The sequence below is a fragment of the Equus quagga genome, chromosome 9 (genome assembly GCF_021613505.1).
Source record: "Equus quagga isolate Etosha38 chromosome 9, UCLA_HA_Equagga_1.0, whole genome shotgun sequence".
Taxonomy (NCBI): Eukaryota; Metazoa; Chordata; class Mammalia; order Perissodactyla; family Equidae; genus Equus; species Equus quagga.
In genome coordinates this window covers 61,561,271-61,581,488 of record NC_060275.1, presented here as the reverse complement: position 1 = coordinate 61,581,488, position 20,218 = coordinate 61,561,271, and the positions used below count along the sequence as shown (strand labels likewise).

The 20,218-nt window shown below is 43.8% G+C and overlaps 1 protein-coding gene across 1 annotated transcript in view; it reads left to right on the top strand.

The window, feature by feature from the left end:
- LRRC30 (leucine rich repeat containing 30) overlaps positions 1-2,603 on the top strand; it is a 36,691-nt gene extending 34,088 nt beyond the window's left edge. Inside the window, exon 3 of the mRNA XM_046670854.1 lies at positions 1,563-2,603. The gene's annotated coding sequence lies outside the window, so the exon portion shown is untranslated. The remainder of the gene's footprint in view (positions 1-1,562) is intronic.
- Positions 2,604-20,218: the final 17,615 nt, after the last annotated feature.

Sequence of the window (20,218 nt, the reverse complement as noted above, 5' to 3'; positions counted from 1 at the left end):
ATAAATTGAAGAGAGTTAAACAAATGCTTTATTATTGCAATTTCTTGAATAAGTTCTTTCCTTTTAAATACTGAAAAGTTAGGGCTGGGCCAGTGGTGCAGTAGTTAGAGTACGCACGTTCTGCTTCTGTGGCCCAGGGTTCGCATGTTCGGATCCTGGTCTGGACCTACATATTGCTTGGCACGCCATGCTGTGGTAGGTGTCCCACATATAAAGTAGAGGAAGATGGGTACAGATGTTAGCTCAGGGCCAGTCTTCCTCAGCAAAAAGAGGAGGATTGGCAGCAGATGTTAGGTCAGGGCTAATCTTCCTCAATAAATAAATAAATAAATACTGAAAAGTAAAAGGATTGGTTAGCATCATCATTCAGAACAACAGTCTGGATGGAGGCCACCAAGTTCATCTGCTCTTGGCATTTCTGAGCAAGGACCACACTGAACCATGCAGACCAAATCTGCAAGGCTATGGTCCATTCATTTGATGAATGGTAATATGTTTGGTATCAGAGCTCAGAGGCTTTGATTGATAATAGTATTTGCTTTATGCTATTTGCTTTTCTTACGTGTTGCCCCACAGGTGATCTTAGTGATTGGTCACGGCAGTGCTGTGAGGGAGGTAGAGCAAGTGGCCACCTGCCCGCATTTGACCTCATTGCAAAGAGACACTCTTTTCCCTACAGCCGTGAGAGCCGGGTGTCCCAGTTTGGCCAAGACCAGAACGAGTGCAGAGTCTGCCCTGCACTTCTGGTGTGGCCCTGATAATCCTTGGGACAATTAAAGAATAAAACAAAAGGAAAAACCTAAAACCGTTGAGAAAAGTAGGAAGCAAATACTTCCAGCTATTCTAAAAGTCTAAAGGGCGAAGAGAATAATTTTTTCCCATCATTTAAAAACTTGGGATTCTATTTGACTACAGACGCCAGCTGTCCTTCCAAGGCCCTGATCAAGGACCACAGCCACCAAGAACCCTGAGAGACCCTACTAGCCCCGCCTGTCTGCTCCTCTCCACAGCCCCATAGCACCAACGAGCAGGCTGTGAATGTTGGTGGACGGAGGCAGGGCGCTCCCGATTGTTCTCTGTTTCTCTGAGTGTCTTGTCTTATCTCCTTGACTAGACTGAAAGAGTCTTGGAACGGAAACTGTGTGTTGGAGAGCCACATACAACCTCTGTGGCTATCCTACCTGGCAGCCCAGCCCGCATGAGGCTGAGCTAGGACACCTGGTGGCCACTTCCGACCCCCTGCCAATCTTCGCTGGTATATCCAAGCACAACTGCACAGGGAGGGCCCCGAGGCAGGCCTCCTGCAAGGCAGTGTTCCACGTTTCCACACCCACCACCAGCCCCTCTTCTCCAGGGGCTGGCTCTTCAGCTTAAAGCACACATGAATAGAAGAGGATTGTGCACTCATGGAATTGTGAAGACAGTAGGAGAAACGGCCATAAGGAAGGCTGGGTACAGTGATGCAAATAATGTCCTCTCTCTCTCTTTCTCTCTCTCTCTCTCCAACTTGTCTTTGTTTATCTTGGTAAATTGGCTTCTTCTTTCCCTTCTAATCCAAACAGATTGCATCCGCTTGGCATGGGGCGCTGCTAAACCCAGGCTTACGTCCTGTCAATGTGGCAACCGCAAAGAAAGGAGACTCTCACTCCTGCTTCAGGATATATGATTCCCAGAAAAAGCCTCTCACTGGCCCAGTGCATGTGACACACTCACCACTGTGACCAGTCGTTGAGGACAGGGCTATGATTCTCCAGGCGGGTTATCAGGAACCATGATTGGTAGACCCACCAGAAACAAGAGCTGTGGAAAAGCTGCTCTCTCAAGGAAGGGACTGCTGTTGACCCACACACAAAATGTCTCCTCTGGTGATTTTTCTGAAGAGTCAACATGATTTGTGCAGCAGAATTCCTCCTACTAATAAAGGGAATGGTGAGAATGAATACTTGAACCCATATATATATACTTCTGCACAACTACCCACCAGCACAGTGGCCCGGGGTGAGCACGGAATTCAGTTCAGAAGTCATCCTCCTCAACAGAAACATGCGGGGAGGCAGCCTGCGTGGCCATCAGCCCTCGGGATCATGCCTGGCTTAAGACAGCATTCTCTGTCACTCAGTTTCAGGAACATCTGACACACCTTTTCATGCTGAGAGCTAATTGCCTCATTTTCAGCCTGGAACTGTCCCTCTCGTGATAGTTTTCCAATCGCAGTGATATATTTGTCTAGCCAGAGAGCACCGCCAGCGCCAGAGCTGTTCTGAAGAGCAGTCGGGTGGGGAGCAGGGGTTATTCATCAGCACAGTAAACAAAAGGAAATTCTCTTTGAATCGACAGTTACAAAGCAATAGCATACTTTCCTTGATAACATATACATGATAGCAAAAGTGGTTGGTTATCCATTTTTAATCTTCATTAAATGAATACGCTCGAGCATGGAAGTTATACAGGAGCTACTTCAAATAATGCAATGAGTATATTACAAAAGTGATTAAGTGGGAACCCAAGTGAAGTTGAGCAATACTCTATACCAGCGCTTCTTCATAACCACATAAAAACCGAAACAATCCACAGGAAAGATACGGAAGATGGATAAATAAAAACAAAGACAATAGGTATGTAAAAATAAATAAGGTCCGTTGTAGAGCATTGAGCTAGATTCTACATTTCTACGCCCCTTAAAATGTTATTTTTATTACCCAGGAGTGAGGAAGCAATAGGTGCTCACTTCAACTTGTACTTTGATTTATTAATTTATTACCAATGGTTACTGATCCCTTGCTATGTATAAAACATTCTGGCAAGAAGTATAGAGAATACAAAATAAACAAACAAACAATGATCCTTGTCCTCCAAGAAACTAGAGTCTAGTTGAGGAGTTGAGTTATATCCAGGGCACACATTACTATAAATTAAGCGTTGTGGGTTATATGTCCCATGAGTAAAATACATGGTATTTTCCTCCAGAATTTAGAAGAAAAAAGAAGTTAAGGCAAGACTTTTTGGAGGTGCCATTTGACCTTGGCCTTGAAATGTGGATGGGGATTCCGTCAATGGAGATGCTAAGGTGTGGCAGGGAAGGGATGTCCAAAGGAAAATCATGGTGGGTATGGCAAATAGTTGAGTATGAAATAAGCAGAAATTCAAGTCAGAAGTTAAGGAAGATGCAGCTGGGCAGGGAGACGGTAATAAAATTGTGGGAGCCTTAAACGCTAGGATGAAAGCTTTTCAAACTTACTAGAGGTGGAAAGAAGCCATTGGAATTTCTTGAGAAGGGGAGTGCTGTAGTCAAAGTGGTGATTTAAGAAAATTATTCTTATCCTTGGTCCTGCAGAAGGACATTGACAGTGGAAGGGAAGCAATGGAAAGTGGTTATAAGCTAATTAGAGTTTTGGGGTTGTATAAGTCTGCTAGGGCTGCCATAAAAAAGTATTACAGACTGGGAGGGTTTAAATGATACGCATTTATTTTTGCACTTGTGGAAGCTGGAAATCTGAGACCAAGGTGTCAGCACGGTTGGTTTCCTCTGAGGCCTCCCTCCTTGGCTTGTAGATGGTTGTCTTCTCGGTCCATCTTTATATGGTCTTTCCTGTGCGTGTGTGTATCTTTAGCTCCTCTTCTTATAAGGACACCAGTCTATAGGATCAGAGCCCACCCTAACGACCTCATTTTACTTAATTGTCCCCTAAAGGCCCCATCTCGAATACAGTCACGTTCTATGGTACTAGAAGTTAGGACTTCAACGTGTGAATTTGGAGGGTCACAATTTAGTCCTAAGAAGAGTAATGAGGGCTTGAATTAGGATGATTTCCTTGGGCATGGAGAAGAAGAAACAAATCTAGAGCCATGATGAAAGTGGAACTAACGGTGAGTGGTGAGATGCTGGATGTGGGCAGAAGGGAGAGGGATGCTTGGTGAGCCTGAATGTAGAATTGCTTTTTCTCAAGGGTAAGGGATGAAAGGAAAGGAAGGAAAAGAATAAGAATAGGACCACAGATAAAAGCTTTGTTTTTTGTACATGGAAGAATTCAACACATTTGGAGGCAAAGGGGAAGGAGGCAGGAGACAAAGAAACCAGAGATGACCTAGGGAAGAATAAAGGAGGCATGAACACAGGCCAGTGAATTTGCTGTGGATATGGGAGGGGTCGTCTTTTCCTTTTATTTAAGACAAGAGAAAATGGAGAAAGTATAGATGATTGCAAAGATACATTAAGATGTAGATGAGGGAAAGCAAGGGAACTCACACCTGGTGGTCTCAATTTTCTCAGTAAAGCTTGAGGCAAGACGTAGTGGAAACATCTGGATTAGTTAATAAACTCAAGTTTTATGTTTGGGAGTCAGAAAAGCTGTTCGAGTCCCAGCCCTGCTATGAGACCCTGAGCACTGCCTGACCTGCTGGCGACTCTCTAGGACAGACATGCTACCTCTCCTGAGCACAACTGAGATACATATGTGCAAAAGCATTTTACGGACTGAAAAGTCCTCTAAAATCATTGCCTGTTGTCATTATTTTATTTATTTATTATGTGAGTGTGAAGATTATCCATGGATAAAGCAAACCCTTCTTGACCATCCTGGAACCAAACGGATCTCAATCTGCAGATGTCCTGGGCCCCTCCTTGGGCCAGATTGGGCTGAAATAACCTGTTCTCCAATATGCTGGGCAGACCCTCCTTTTTAAGAGCATCCCAGCTTTGATCACTGGACCTTGAACCTGGTACTTTCATAACACAATGTACTGAAGCGTCTTACTGTGGTATCCAAAGTAATTTAATGCCCACACAGTGAGAGTTAACATGAAGCTAGCTGAGAGCTCTTCATAAATTACTTCAGTTTCTTGCATTTTTATATCAGGGTGTCATATTCCCTTCTAATCTAATATATCACTTCAGGACACAATGTCACTCTAAAATTTTTGAAATATTATAGAAGAGATTCTTCACTTCTTTGGTACATATCGATGACTCTTATTATTCAAAAATTGCCACTATTACTCTTGGGTTGATGAACAGGTTGTTTTCCAAAAGTTTGCTTAAAGTCAACGGTGTTTCCAAAGATGAAAATTTTCTATTATAAAAATGATATATATGTTGGTTAGGTTTCCAGGTCAACCTACAAAAATCTATATAACTCTGAAAGAGAACAGGACACCACAGCCTTACACCACCCTGTCCAAAGCAAGTAAAAGTGTTTCTCCTACTAGCTTTCTTAGAAGAAGAGAGATGATGCTTTCTCAGAAACACACATCTCATTGCCCCAGATGCTTTCTCTGGGATGGGATATGTTCATTGAATTCAGCCAATCACGGGGTGGGAGTAGTGTAAGCCCTCCCTGACACTCCTGCACTGAAAGAGGAAAAGGCCAACATCTGAATCAAAAAGAAAGAGGAAAGGAGGATGGATGCTGGACAGCCAAATACAGCGCCCCTATTCAGCACACAAGTGCTATAGAAAGAAGCAAGAGACAGCACTGCCTTTTCTCTGATTCCTAGTACAAGGTCAGGTCGTGAACCTCCAGCTTCACCTATCCTCCCTGGATCCCTCTTTTCAGCCCACCCAGGCTTTCACTGAGATAGAAGTAGTCCATATTGAAACTCATGTTTTGAAGACTATGCAGAATAAACTGTCCAACCACCCCGCCCTCGACTAGTTCTTCCTGCCATCCATTCCTCTCTTCCACGCTCCTCCACCTTGGTGTTGTTGATCTCAGTTGACTAGTAAGAAGAAGCTAGATAACTAAGACACACTAGGGTTAAGTCATTAACTAAGATATTTGTGTTTTTAAAGTAGATAATTATTTCTACTCCCAACACCCCAATAAATCACAGACTGATGAAATTTCAAGCTGCATAAACATAAAGAAATAATAAAAAGAAGACAAAATGGAAGTAGAGATGACAGGCAAACTAGATGTGCCTGGGTCTGGCTGTGTCTGGGTGTCTTTCTCTGGATGCACTTTACTTACTATACTTTCTACTTATGCGACCTTCTCTTCCCCCAACTCTGAGTCCACAGACGCCCTAAAAGCTCTAAGAAGATGCCTAAAAACATGCATGACAGTGGAAGCAGGGGGAAGGAACAGGGTAGGGGACAGTCAAATTTTGATGTAAGCTATGAACTCCTTCCACATTCATTCGTCAAGTAAAGGCCATTGCATGGAGTTGTAGATGAATTACTAGGTGGGCATGCAGACACACTGTGTTCCATTAGCTTTACGTCATCATCCATTATAAGAAGCACCATTATTTTATATAACATAAGGAAGAACAAAATAGTGATAATTATAAGAGCCATCAATGTTAAAAATGAAAAAAAATGTGCATTTTAGAACTGATGGACTACAGTATGCACATTCTTTCCAAAATTAGGTTATCTTCTAACTAATTTAACTGCAGTTTGAAATAAAGAGGTTGGAATGATTGTATGCCAAGAAGGTGTCAAAGGAATTCCCATTGCGATTCAGGAATAGCCTTGCAGATGAAGATTCAAGGAGTTAGTTTTCCTTTTTTATCAAAAATCAGAGCAGGTTTTCCCATTCCTGGGCCTTTTAGACTCTTCATTCAAAAATCCATTAATGGCAAATGAGCACATGCTGCATACAAGTCACTGCGCTAGGCTCTGCAGAGAACAGAGAAATATAAAATATGGTAACAACTCCTAAGATATTTATAACTTAGCTGAGAAGACAAATCACATAGAATAAAAATAAAAACTTAATAAACAGAAGAAGCTATCTCATTTTGATCCAAATGATTCTGGAAGGATCACTATGGTCTGGCACCATAGGGAAGACTTTGGACTTGAACTGGATCTTGAGGAATGCGTAAGATCTGGACAGTGGTGGTGGGTGTTCCACGTTCCAGCACCAGGGGGAAGAGCAAAGGTCTGTGATGTGAAAATTCATCAGAGACCTCCCTGGTGCCTGTCAGTTGCTTATCCACTCCTATGCGACCTCCATTAGGGAATGCAGGTGGAGAATCAAAGGGACAGTGAGTAGACTGGTTTAGTTTCTTCTGCCTTCACCAAATTGCTGCTCTCTGTGATCTTTTGGCCAGTGGATCTAAATGAAGTTCCTTCACTTCAATTCTTAACCATGCATCCTAGTTGATTGAATTCTCTTTCTGCCCTAACTGTTGATATCATGGGATCTATTGGTAGAGTTGCTAAATGGTGAGATTGGAAGGTACCAGATGGTGTTTTGAGAGCACTTAGTCAAGGAGCCAGGACTATTAAAACCCTACCCTTGATCACTACTTCCTCCTAAGTCTCTGAGGATCAGTGGCAATGATTAATTAGCAAATAGAATGCTAAGCTATGTTTGTGTTGCCTATGGCTTTGATCCAAATCCCAATGCAGAACACCAATAGGCTGGGCTGGATCCTGACAAAGACTCATTTGTCCAGCACTGAGGCCTGAGTAGTCGCTTTTCTCTCTGCTCAAACCTAAATTTCAGATTATAGTGCTCTACAAAGAAATGTAAAATATATACATTCCTGACAGATAAGAACTATAACAGAGAGTTCTCATTTCCTGGTCTATCTCCAAGCTCAACTCCCCTGGAAATGTGGCTTTAGTCATTGGGCCAGCAGGTTTCCTCCTGGACCGTGGAGTTAAGGGGACAGAGACAACTCCTCCACAGAGAGTCACAGGAGGGACTCTCATTTCTGACCCCAAATTAGAATACATGGACTGACAAAGGAATAAAATTTAAATCACATAAGATTCTCTTTCTAATGAATATCAATTATTGAATAGAATAAATGATGTGAAACCTAGGCACTACAAAGAGAAGGGAAAGAGGTCAAATAGTCTGTGAATTTCTATATATGGAAACAATCAGAAGGTTTCAGATTAAAATAAAAGAAAAAAATCTTTTCTTCAAAAGAAAATTGAAGAGGGGGACAGCAGAGACCTCCCAAAATGTCAGAATTCCTACAACAGTTGTGTACTTAGCTTTGTCCTTTGGGCCATGCAAATACAGCCAAGTGGGTGAGCTCCTAGCTTGAAATGCCCACTCTCTACCCGTGGTACCCTCCCCTTCTATTATAACCCTCATCTACCAGGATCATGACTCACCATCTCCGGCTTTGTCTTAAATGTTAAATGGTATAAGGTCCTGGAGAGTTCTTGACTTACTCTTTGTTTTAAATCTATCAACCAATTCTAGACAGCAAAGCTACAAGTCATGTCATTCTATGGTAACAACAAATTACAGGTCATTAGTCTTAAAAAAAAAAAAAGGATCCTAGCCAAAGTTTTACCTTTCTGCTACACACACACACACAAACGCAGCCAGAGAGACTCGCATTTTTCTGCACAAGCTTCTGTATAACCCCAAGCTCCACCTACTAGAAAATGAGCTGGGAAAGTGATTCCTGATCAGCACCTGTCCTCCTTGAGGGTTGAGTGAAGAAGCTGAGGTAGAGGCTAGAGGCCTCAGTGGCTTTCTACCTTTCCAAAGCCAAAGCCAATCTCGAGAGGTGCTGTTCCACAAGAGAAGTCCAGGCTCACCCCTGCTCTGAGTCTCCCTACACACAGCCACTTCCCACCACTGCTCATTCCCTGCTTTGCCAGCCCCTGCAGCCCGAAGGTTCTTGCCTTGGTTGGCTGCTCCTCGCCATACCCATGGCCTGCATGGTCAGGTCAGAAGATCGTGAAAAAACTATATATAATTGGTCTTACAACATATACACACATGCATACGTACACAAACAGACACATGTCTACTGCCCCCCGCACAAATGCATGCACACACATGCACATATGCATACATGATTTTAAAAAATTATTAGAATGCTTCCGTTCAGAATCAAATTCCTGGCTTTCTTTCCAGGCATTTCTTGTTTGAGTTTACGTCAATGCTGCTACAGTCAAATGCTGTAAATAACAGCCTCCACCTAAATGATGCCTGCTAGAAAGTTCCTTCTTTATGAGTTCAGAATGCAGGGTTGAAGTGGGGAACGAGGAAAGATAGATTCGAGCTCTTCAAACATCACTCTATTGATTTATATATGAAAAAATATGGAATCTGTCAAGGCAAACAGCACTGTGTTAAATGTAAAATGTAATACCAGCTGTGGTGGCCACTGCTGCCAATACATATATTTCAGGAAGTCAATTTACTTTTAAATGGAATTCTAACATTGGTGACGGGAGTTACACATCCCTTATTTATATAAAAACTGTCTTCAGTAGAGAGGAACAATGCACATTGTTCTCACAGTCTGCAGAGACAGGAAACTAGGCAGACTTCAGAAGCCTTGTTTGTTTTCTCGATTATTTATTTATGTCTAGTTGCAATGGGCAAAGATGGAGTAGGGGTGGGGGAGGGGAGGGGGAAGCTGGAAAGGTCCACATTCTAGGCCTGCCAGCTTTCCAGTTCCCGGTGGTCCATGATTGGTGATTTTGAGTGAAGTGTCTTTCTTCAGCACAGGGCAGGTGGCTCCCACTTCAGGACTTAAGGAGCTGACTTCCTCAGGAGAGATGCGAGAAGGTGATGACTGCAGACTATAAGGAATGCAGGTCCCTTCTCTAAATCAGCTCTGAATTAGAGCTGTGTGATCATGGGCCCGTTGCTTAAACTCTCTGGGCTCAGTTTTGGAATTTCGTGAAAATTAAATGAGAGGACATATCTACAAGTGGCTTAGAGCTTAGCTAGTCAGGAAAAAAAGTGCACTACTTCCCTTCTCTTTTCTCTTTCCCCTGGTTGAAGTAAAGACTGATGTCTTGCTCAAAGTCCAAGAGTCCGGTGGATGAGCCCACTCATCTTTCTGATTCACACTCATGGCCAAGGGAGACTTTCCCTTCCTCATAGGCAAGAACCTAAGAGAAGCTGAGGCTGGTTAGTGCTAATGACTTGGGTAATTGGTTAAATGTGCACGGTCAATTAGCTGAGGCACTGGTTTGTTTTGGCTCAGGGGTACTTGTTGTGAGAGCTCAAATATAAGTGTACGAATAGTAAGCCAGAAAAATCCCTATGGCCAAGCTGAAGATTGCCTAAGTAAATAGCAATTCTGATGACTGCACATTTTCAGCACAGAGAAAGGATCCTCTCCTCAGGCACAGACAGCAAGTCCTGTCTCTCCCTGCCTTGTGGAGCAGGGGGTTGCCCTGGGAGGAGGGTCACAGAGTCACCTCTTCGGTAGATTCCTGCCATCATGGAGCCACACAGGAACTTAAGGTCATCTGTCCAGCTCCCATCTGATGCCTGGCCTCCAGCGCCCTGTGGACATCTCCAGTGACGGTCATCAGTGAGGGTCCCCGAACTGTGCTTGCGTCATGCACAGGCCTGTCCTCAGGTCTTGGGGCCTGAGGACTCACTGGAGGAAACTGTTTTCTCTGATCACCCACTTTGGCTCCCTGACTGCTTTGGAAATGACACGAAAAAAAGAGTTTCATTAACATTGTAGTGTACAAGGTAATCCACGTGCGTTAACAAGAATCTACACAGTTCATTTTGGTTCTAATTAGAATCTGAAAATAAATTCTCCACTATGAAGTCCATATCATTTAATCATCGAATTACATATCCATCTACATTAGTTCCCACATTGTGGTGCCTTTAATATAAATATCAATATAGAACAGATTACATGCTTTCAGTTTGATCTCACGAACACCAACATGAACTTTTGGGGAGATGATGAAGCAGCCACTGAAGGCCCGCAGCTGTCTCCCAGCCCCTGCGACGTCACCCGTGTGGGCTTTGGGGAGATGAAGACACGAGAGCAGGAGGAAAATGGACCCTGACTCTCTTCATCTCAAAAGAGCTTTTGACACGTTTATGACCACAGTTTTCCTCTCTCTCTATTAAGGCAAAAAAGGCAAAACGCATCCCCAATAATTCCTTTCAGACAATACACATCTATCAGATTACAGGAAACATGGGTTTTTTTTTTTTTTTGGTGCTTCCTTTTAGACTGCAGGTGCCTTGGTATATATTGTATTATAAGCCGATTAATTTTCTCCACTCTTGGCTCTAAAACACATTTAATTCAACGTGTTGTTTTGGATATCAAAGCGCAGCCTTTCTGGATGGGCAAGCACTTTGAGTTTCCAAAACAGACTTCTTGCAGGCTTAGTTTCCCTCCTTAATCACAGTGAGACAAGGCATGGACTTGGGGCCACGCCCGCTCCAGCTCTGTTTCTCTCTGCCCCCGCCAAATCTAGAGCTGGTAGCTGAAAATACAAGACGGAGACTCAAAATCCAGTCTGATAAAGACCCAAAACATGCCGGTGCTGCAATGATTTTGTGCATCCTTTATTACACCCACGCTCCCCCAGGCAGCAGAGCCTCCCAGCAGATTCCTCCCTCCTTGAGTAGAAGCACTTGGCCCATATCTCTCAGCTCTGCATCTACCGATTGAGTGAAGCAGGGTGAGCAACTTAACCTTTCTCAGCCTCAAACTTCTCATCTCTAAAATGGTATTATAATTGTATCCATATTATAGAGTTGCTGTGGGAACTAAGTGAGGAATCCACAGAACAAGCCTAACATCGTGCCAGGCACACAGCAAGCATTCTTAGATCATCCGTCATTCTCTCTCTGCAGGTTCCTCCTCCAGCGGGTCATAATGATGCTCGTATCTCCATCTCTTACATTCCCTTGCCTCCCACTCCAGTCTCTTCCTGACCTCCAGCAGCCAACACGGCCACTCTAATTCCTTCAGTCTCCACCCATATTTCCTGCAGAGGCATGTGGCCATTACTAGAAATCCACCCCCCTCCACCCTTCTCACACATGCAGGGTCTGGCTTGCTTTTAAGACACCCCTAATTCAGCCAGTTTAGAGCCCTTGACTGCTGCTTCTTCATTCCCAGCCGATATTTCAGGCTCACCCAGATGATGTCCAGCTGCTCAGGAAGTCTCTCCAGATTCTGCTTCCGGGCCTCCACTTGAACCTTCTTGCTCTTCTTAGTTGGGGTCCCCGTGCCTCACATACCCTGGTGTGTGTCTGGGCATTCTCTCTCTCTGCCCAGCCCGTCCTGTGAGGCTTCTGTTCTGGGTTCACCTCTGGTTGCTGCTTGTAGCACATCCTTTGACCTTGGAAGGAGTCACTCGTGTTCCCTCAGCAAACCCAGACCTCCAAATCCCAGGCCAGCCCACCACCCCAGGACCCTGCTTGTCCAGTGAGCGAGGGGCGGGGCTAGACAACCAGAGTGCATATTCATCATTCTCACTTTGCAGATGAGGCAGTTTCTGCCCAGAGAGGCTGTGAGGTCTTCCCAAGTTCCCACAGATGGTGGCAGAGCTGGGCATCTCACTCTGGATACAAGGTGAAGATGAAAGAGCGTAAATTTCATTCACATCTCCCAAAATTACTACTTGCTGTGCTGTGCTAGTCACTGTACTAAGTGTTGGTGATGTGGAAATAAGGCAGAGAAGGGCCTTAGCTACAATCCACTGGAAGAAGGAAGAGAAGCACAGGATGCTGCAGAGCGAAGAGGCTTGATACAGCCGGGGATGCTGCAAAGGAGAATTAGAAGAAGGGGACGAGGTTCACATAGACTCTTTAAAAAAATGTAAATATAGCAGCATTATTGAGATACAATTCACATACCATAAAATCCACAGTTTCAAAGTGACAAACTCAGTGTTTTACGTACATACACAAAGTCGTATAACTATCCCCACTATCCAGTCCCAGAACAATTTCATCACCCCAAAAAGAAACGCTTACCCATCAGCTGTCACTTTCCACTCTGCAGGCTCCTCAACCACTAATCTGCATCTTGTGTCCATGTCTTTGCCTAGTCTGCACATTTCACGTAAGTGGAATCATACAATATGTGGCCTTTTGTTTCTGGCTTCTTTCACTCAGCATAATACTTTCAAGATTCACCATGTTGTAGCATGTGTCAGTACTTCATTCCTTTTACCCATTTTGTTTCTCCATTAACTCAACTGATGGACTTTCTGACTGTTTACACATTTTGACTGTTAGGAATAATGCTGCTATGAACATTGGTGTTTTTGTGTGGAGTTTTCAAACTACCTGGGAGTGAAATTGCTGAGTCATATGGTAACTCTGTGTTTAACTTTTTAATGAACTACCAAATTGTTTTTCATGGCTGCCGCATCATTTCACATTCTCAGCAGCAATGTATGTGTTCCAATATTTCCACATCCTTGTCAACACTTGTTATTGTCTATCTTTTTGATTATAGCCATCCTAGTAAGTGTGAAATGGTATCTCACTGTGGTTTTGATTTGCATTTCCCTGATGACTTATGATGTTTAGCATATTTTCATGTGCTTATTTGCCATTTTATATTTTCCTCAAAATGTCTATTCAAATCCTTTGCCCATTTTGAATTGGGTCGTCTTTTTATGTTTGTGAGGTTTTTTATGTACACAAGTCCTTTATGAGATATAAAATTTGTAAGTGTTTTATTCTATGAACTATCTTTTCACATTCTTGATGGTATCATTGATGCTGAAAGTTTTTAATTTTGGTGATGTCCAAATTATCTGTATTTTCTTTTGTTGCTTACGCTTTTGGTGTCACGTCTGAGAAGTCATTGCCTAATGCAAGGTTACAGTGACTTATGCCCAGGTTTTCTTCTGAGTTTTACAGTTTTAGCTATTAGAGTCTGTGATCAGTTCTAAGTTAAATTTTGTATACGGTGTGAATTAATGGTTCAACTTCATTCTTTTTGCATTTTTCTGAACCTTCTCAAAAATCAGTGGACCCTGGATATGAGGGCTTATTTTTGGACCTTCAATTCTATTCCATTTATCTGTATGTCTCTCCTTGTGCCGATACCACATGTCTTGATTACTGCAACTTTGTAGTAAATTTGAAATTGGGAAGTATGCGTCCTCCAATTTTGTTCTTTTTCAAGATTGTTTTGGTAATTCTGGGTCCCTTGCATTTCCATATGAATTTTAGGATCAGCTTGTCAATTTCTGCAGAAAGACAATTGGAATTTTGATTGTGATTGCTTGAATCTCTAGGTCACTTTGGGGAGTACTGCCACCTCCCCAATGGTAAGTCTTCCAATTCATAAACATAGGATGTCTTTCTATTTATTTAGGTCTTCCAAAATTTCTTTAAGTGATGTCTTGTAGTTTTCAGTGTATGTATAAATCTTACATGTCTTTACTTAAACGTATCCTTTTTGATGGTATGAAAATGATTGTTTTCTTAATTTCACTTTTGAATTGCTCATTGCTAATGTCTAGAAATCCAGTTGATTTTTGTCTATTTGTCTTATATCCTGCAATCTTGCTGAATGTATTCATTAATTTTAATAGATTTTTTTCTGGATTCTTTAGGATTTTCTATACACAAGATCATTGTACCTGTGAATAGAGTTAGTTTTTTCCTTTCCAATGTTGATGCTTATTTGTTTTACTCACCTGGCTAGAAGATCAAGTACAATATTGAGTAGAAGAGATGAGAGTGGACATCCACATCTTGTTCCTAATCTTAGAGGGAAAGCATTCAGCATAATCAATATGATTATGACTTCATAATTATGTTAGCTATGGGTTTTATTAGGTTGAGGAAGTTCTCTCATATTGTTAATTACTTGATGTTTTTAACATGAAGGGTATTAGATTTTCTAAAATGCTTCTTATGCATCTGTTGGGATGATCATGTATTTTATTGTCCTTTATTCCATTAACATGATGCATTACACTGATTGGTTTTTCCACTTGGCCTTGGTGCATAATCCTTTTTACATGTTGCTAGATTAGATTTGTTGGTATTTTGTTGGGGATTTTTTCATCTATATTCATAAGGTATATTGATTTATAATTTTCTTTTCTTGTGATGTCTGTGTCCGGTTTAAGTAATACTGGCCTCAAGGAATGAATTGGAAAAAGTGCCCCTCTCTTGTATTTTTTGGAAGAGCTTATGAAAGATTGGTGTTTTTTTTTCTTTGAATGCTTGGGGGAATTCAACAGTGAAGCCATTTGGTATGGTATTTTCTTTATGGGAAAATGATAGTCTTCGAAAGCAGCACCTTAGCAGCCACTGGAGACTATCATAGTTGTGAGGCTGTTGGTTTTCAAGATTACTGTGAAGCTGGTGAGAGGGGGAGGAGATTAGGGCAAGTAAAAATGTTACAAATCTTGCTTTTCTTACAGAAATTCAGCTTTCTTGAATAAAGTCTCCTCAGACCGTTGCAAACCTTTAGTTAATTTCCAGAATTCTGGTAAAGTTGAGTCTGATAGTTCCAGCTAGTGTTCTCATTGCTTTTGCGGGGGAGTGGGTTTAAAGAAGTCCTTACTCTGCTGTCTTAGAAAATTGAATCTTGCAGTGTAAGTAAAAGTCAAGCATGTAGAGAAGGCAGTGAAGAGCATTCCAGGAAGTGGGGATAGCAGCAGACAGACCAGAGCGCAAGAGAGTATGGTCCATGGACGGAGGCTCGGTGGGGTTGGAAACAGCAGTTTCCCTTGGGAAAGCCTTGGGAAGATAAGAACAATGACTTAAGGCAGTGACCAAAGCACAAGTGGCCCTATATCCAGATTATTTACCTCTGGCTTTTACAATTCAGGATTTTAGATCACAGTAGAGAAAAGCTGTGGTTCCAGGATAATTATTTCATTTGTTAGCTGTATACCTCCAGTTGCCTGACTGCTCCCCAGTTCTTGGGCTCCCTGCATCACAGCCTGCCACCTGCCCTCTCTTTCCTCCTCCTCAGGAACAAGGGAGTGCTATGTAGACCTGGGCCCCACAGCCTTGTTTGCTCCTCAGCCCTTGCCTTAGAAAGTCATTTCTGCCTGAAACCAGAGTGCACTTTCTCTCAATGAACATAAAGACATTCTATTAGGTACCTTAATGGAAGCAATAAGATTACAAACAGGAAGATAGGGAGTCATCAGGCAGTGTTTGAGAACTGGAAGAAGCTGACTTCTACATTACACCTTTTCCACTCCTTTTATTTTCTCCCACCTAGTCTTGAAAACCTTATTAATTGGATAGCGTGACCACATCACTCTTTGCCCTTTACCCTCCAGATCCAAAACCAGTCCAGATTTACAGATTATGACCAGCTGCATTTTACCTGAGAAGTGTCAGCCGTGAAGAGAACACTGTGTAGGGATCAAATCTGGCTCAAATCCGTCTGACACCGCTGTGAGCAAGTTACTACTAACCTTCCTGTCGGGTATTTTAGCTCTATGTCCTATCAGATGGCAATGATGATCCTGGCCCCCTTCTGACCTAATACAGCCTTTAGAAAAGTGATTTGAGATCCGAAAACTTTAAGCTCTTTGACAAAATGTTCCCGCTTAAAGACAAGCCTGTCTCTTCATTCTTACAAGAACAATTTCTGGCTTAAAAAAGATTTATAAATATCGTGAGTTCCAGCTCTAGACTCTGTGGCTCTGTTCTGGCCATCCAGAGGGGAAGGAATGCTTATTATCATCTTGACTCCAGTTCAGAGGAAGAGGGCGAGCCAGCGGCAGCAAGGGTAGCAAAGGCCAGAGGTGGGGCAGTGACCGCCGCACTGCTGCCCCGGCGGGGATCCACCGCTTACGCCAAACGGAGCAGGCTTGCATTCTAGCACGAGATCCAGCCCTTAGAACCACACGGGAGAAGTGCATTCTACTTTTATTGTTTTCATTTTTTAAAAGCAGTACTTAAAGACAAAATTCTTACTTAAATTTTGCTTAACTAACATCAAAGTAAGCTTTCTAGGAGAAACGCTTATTAGCTCTGCTACCGTGAGCTGTCGGCACTGCTGTGTGGAGTGCCCCGAGTAGGCCTGCGTGGTCTGTGGTGCACAGGTGGTCACATAGAGGAGAGCTTTGAGGAGCCTATGCCCCAAGCCATGGGAGATGAGTCAGGATGCTGCTGGATTTCCTAGGCTGCGAGCACAGGATGGGGAGGAAGGAGCAAACTCCAAAATATTTAGGAGGTTTACTTGACTGACTTCGTGATTTCTGGGGTTGGGACAAAGTGGGAGAAGGTCGAACTAAGGATGGCCCCTGGGTTCTGGTTTGAGTAACTGGATGTTGGTCCCACTCACTGAGACAGTGAACAAGCCTGAGGAGGAAGCTCACCTTGGTTTAAGACACGTTGAAGCTCCTGTTTCTGGGATATTTGAGTAACTGGTTTCCACAAGCAGATGTATATACAAAGGGTCAAACAGTGTTTTATTGCTTGGCATTTTTTTAGAATAATCATCATAACAGCTAATTCTTGTGGAGTTATTTCTATGGGTCAATAACCATTCTAAGTGCTTCACACATATTAAACTCAAGTGGTCCTCGCAACAAGATACAGAATCTACTGTAGGTTGAGAGACTGGGGGAAGACAGCCAGGAGAGAGGAAGAAGTTGAAGATCTGAGTGCCAGTGGACCACGAGTGGGGCCAAGTCAACAAGGAGGGGGTGACAGAAGCATAGACGGAGGGCGGTGGCGGGGGGAACTCATCCACTGAGACTCAAGGAAGATGTCAGTGCGTTTATATATATGGGGACTGGCCTGATGGTTGACATGTCCTTGTCACAGGAGGGACAGCGAGGAGGGTGGGGTTGGGCAGAGGACTTACAGACAGTACTGAGGTGTGGGCCCGCCTCTGAGGGCAGAGAGGGGGCTGCTGAGCAGGAGACCAAGTGTTTGCAGTGCTCCCTCTGTAGCAGCCTGGGGTAGAGGAGCACGGAGACCACTAATTGTCTAGACCAGATTCCCCTTCCCACTTTCCTTACTAACAGAGCCCCATTCTGTTTGGAGAGGTGATGTGCCCAGTGAAGACACTTAATTTATCAGCCTCCCTTGTTTCCAGTGGTGGCTTGTGACTGGCCAATGAGATATAAGCAGAAATCCCCAAGTGATCCTTTCAGAAAAGGTGTGTGTTTTTTTTTAATTTATTCGTCTGTGGGCACACTCAACTAGCACGTACCCTTTGCCCTTTACCCTTCCCCTTTTCCTGCCTGGAATGCAGACACAGTTCTAGAAGTAGCACAACCATGTTATGACCATAAGGCAACAGGCATGAGGACAAAGACCCACACTACCAATGACTGAGGGAGGAGAAAGAAAGAGCCTGTCAGGAGCACTGTTCATGTCCACATCAGCCCTGTGGCTTTCTCTTACGGAGGAAAAAGTAAAACCTCTGATTAAGCCACTGATGTCAGGTTCTATCCCATACAACTAACTGCAATCTCAAGGATACAGTAGGGAAAACTGTTGCGGGACTGCTCCAGGACTGAGGCTCCTCAAGACAGGGTACAAGTGGGAAGGGTGTTGATGAAAGAGTGGTTATATAATCAGCCATGGGGTCTAGGCTGTAGAGGGTAGGAAGAGAGGCCCAGAGAGAGCTAGAAAGATGGGGTGGGGGTCGGGGGTCAGTGGCACATAGGAGTCTATGTGTTTAGTATGTGAAGGCCTGGGGCCTGTAGGAGGATAGGAACTCGGACCTGGCTGTTGCTTTCTGATGTGAGCTGTGAGAGGCGTGACAAGACCCAGGGTAGATGGAGACGAGATACAGGTCATGGAGAAACCCTGGAAGGCAGATGGCACTCCCAGCAGGGCTCACCAGCTGTACCTTTCTCAGGGGTGCCAGAGACATTCCGTCAGGAACAAAGGCATCCTGCCCCTCCTTTCAGAACGTGGTGGGTTTGTAAGAGCTCCATCCAGTCCCGGAGGGCCTCATTCGGCTCCGTTCTTAAGCTTTGGTTGCCTTTCTCTTCTTTCCCCCGCAAAGATAATTTCCACAGCAAAGGCGTTAATGGAATGCTGTCAGTAATGTTTCCGGCAGGACTGCAAATTTGAGCCAGTCTCCAAAATACAGTAACCTGGTGATAAATCATTATATACTCTTTCCCAAGGAGAATGTCACTTCTAGGACAGATATCCACTTTTAGTTCTTCACAAAATGATGAATAAGACAGCCGTTATATAAACCAAACCAGATCTTGATGAAGAACCAAGGGAGAGATCAGTGAGTACACGATTTAAGGGCCCAGTCATGCCAGCCCCTACCCACGAAGTGCTCTCCTGGAGACCTGCTCAGCCCTGGTGCCCTACCGTGACTGCACCGCCCCTTCCCTGTGTGCCCTGCACACCGTCCACGCTCTCCTTGTTCCCGGGGCATTATCAAGAGGCTAACTTGGAGTCAAAACAATTACATCTTGACAGGAGCTCCCTGTGTTTCCTTCTGCAGGGTCTCTCTGGCAGTCTCCAGAATCTTCCGCAGTCTCTCTTCGGACCTGTTACCTAGAGAGCGATGACGCTCCTAGCCGTAAGATGGGGTGACTTGTTACCCCAGAAACATTGCATTTTAATTCTTTAAGAAATTGCTCAGGGAGATTCTTGCAGCGATGAGGGAAAGAAGAACGAAAATCTGTAGTTGAATCTTTTCAGAGTCAAAACCACTTGCTGTTAAAATCATTGACTATATATTTTTTGGAATGCTTGACTGATTACACGCACCCTTTTCTAGAAATATTGACGGCTTCTCAGGCTGTGTTGGTTCCCCAAGCACACATAACACATAATCCTTGGCAAAATTACTAAAGGAATCATTTCTATGGGCTGGAAGACTGCAGTTCTGCCTGGAGAATTGCATTATTTCTTATCTCAACTACACTGCTGTCACTCTCAACGTGGGCCTGCCGCATGGCTCCCTGGAGACCTCCCCGGCAAGGCTGCGATGCTGGCTGCAGCCGCCTCCTGAGACGGCTGTGCGTCAGGTGTGAGATAGAGAGCAGACACACTGGTCACTCCCTCCTCTCCGGAGAGTGCTTCTGCTCTGCCTCAGTGGACGCTGAGGCCACCTGGACTCTGACATGACAAGCGCAACAGAGAAATGGCTCAGAATGCAGGTTCAGGACTGGTGCAGGCCTGGCCTTGGCAAGTCAGTTAGCACCTGTCCAGCCCAAGATCCACCTCTAGAACACTGGGACCCTACCTCAGCTAACTCACATGAGGATGAAATTGGATCAAGCAGCTAAAGAGCCAAGCACAGTGGCTGGCATGTCAAAGCTGGCCACAAATGGCCACTGTCCTTCCAGCACTTGATGACCAGGCTCCCTGTGAGGCTAAGGTGGTTTTGTTCCTGAACCTGAAACTGGAAAACCATATTGTTCCTAATATGCACCCAAACCTCGGCTGGCATGAAAAACAGTAATTCTCAATCAAATTATCTGGAGCAAGGAAGGGAAAGAGAGAGAAGGGAATCTCTGTTAGGTTTATAATGCAAACAACCAAAAACAAGCCTCAACTAACTCTTCTTGAGGTTCAGGGGTTTCCAGCAAGGA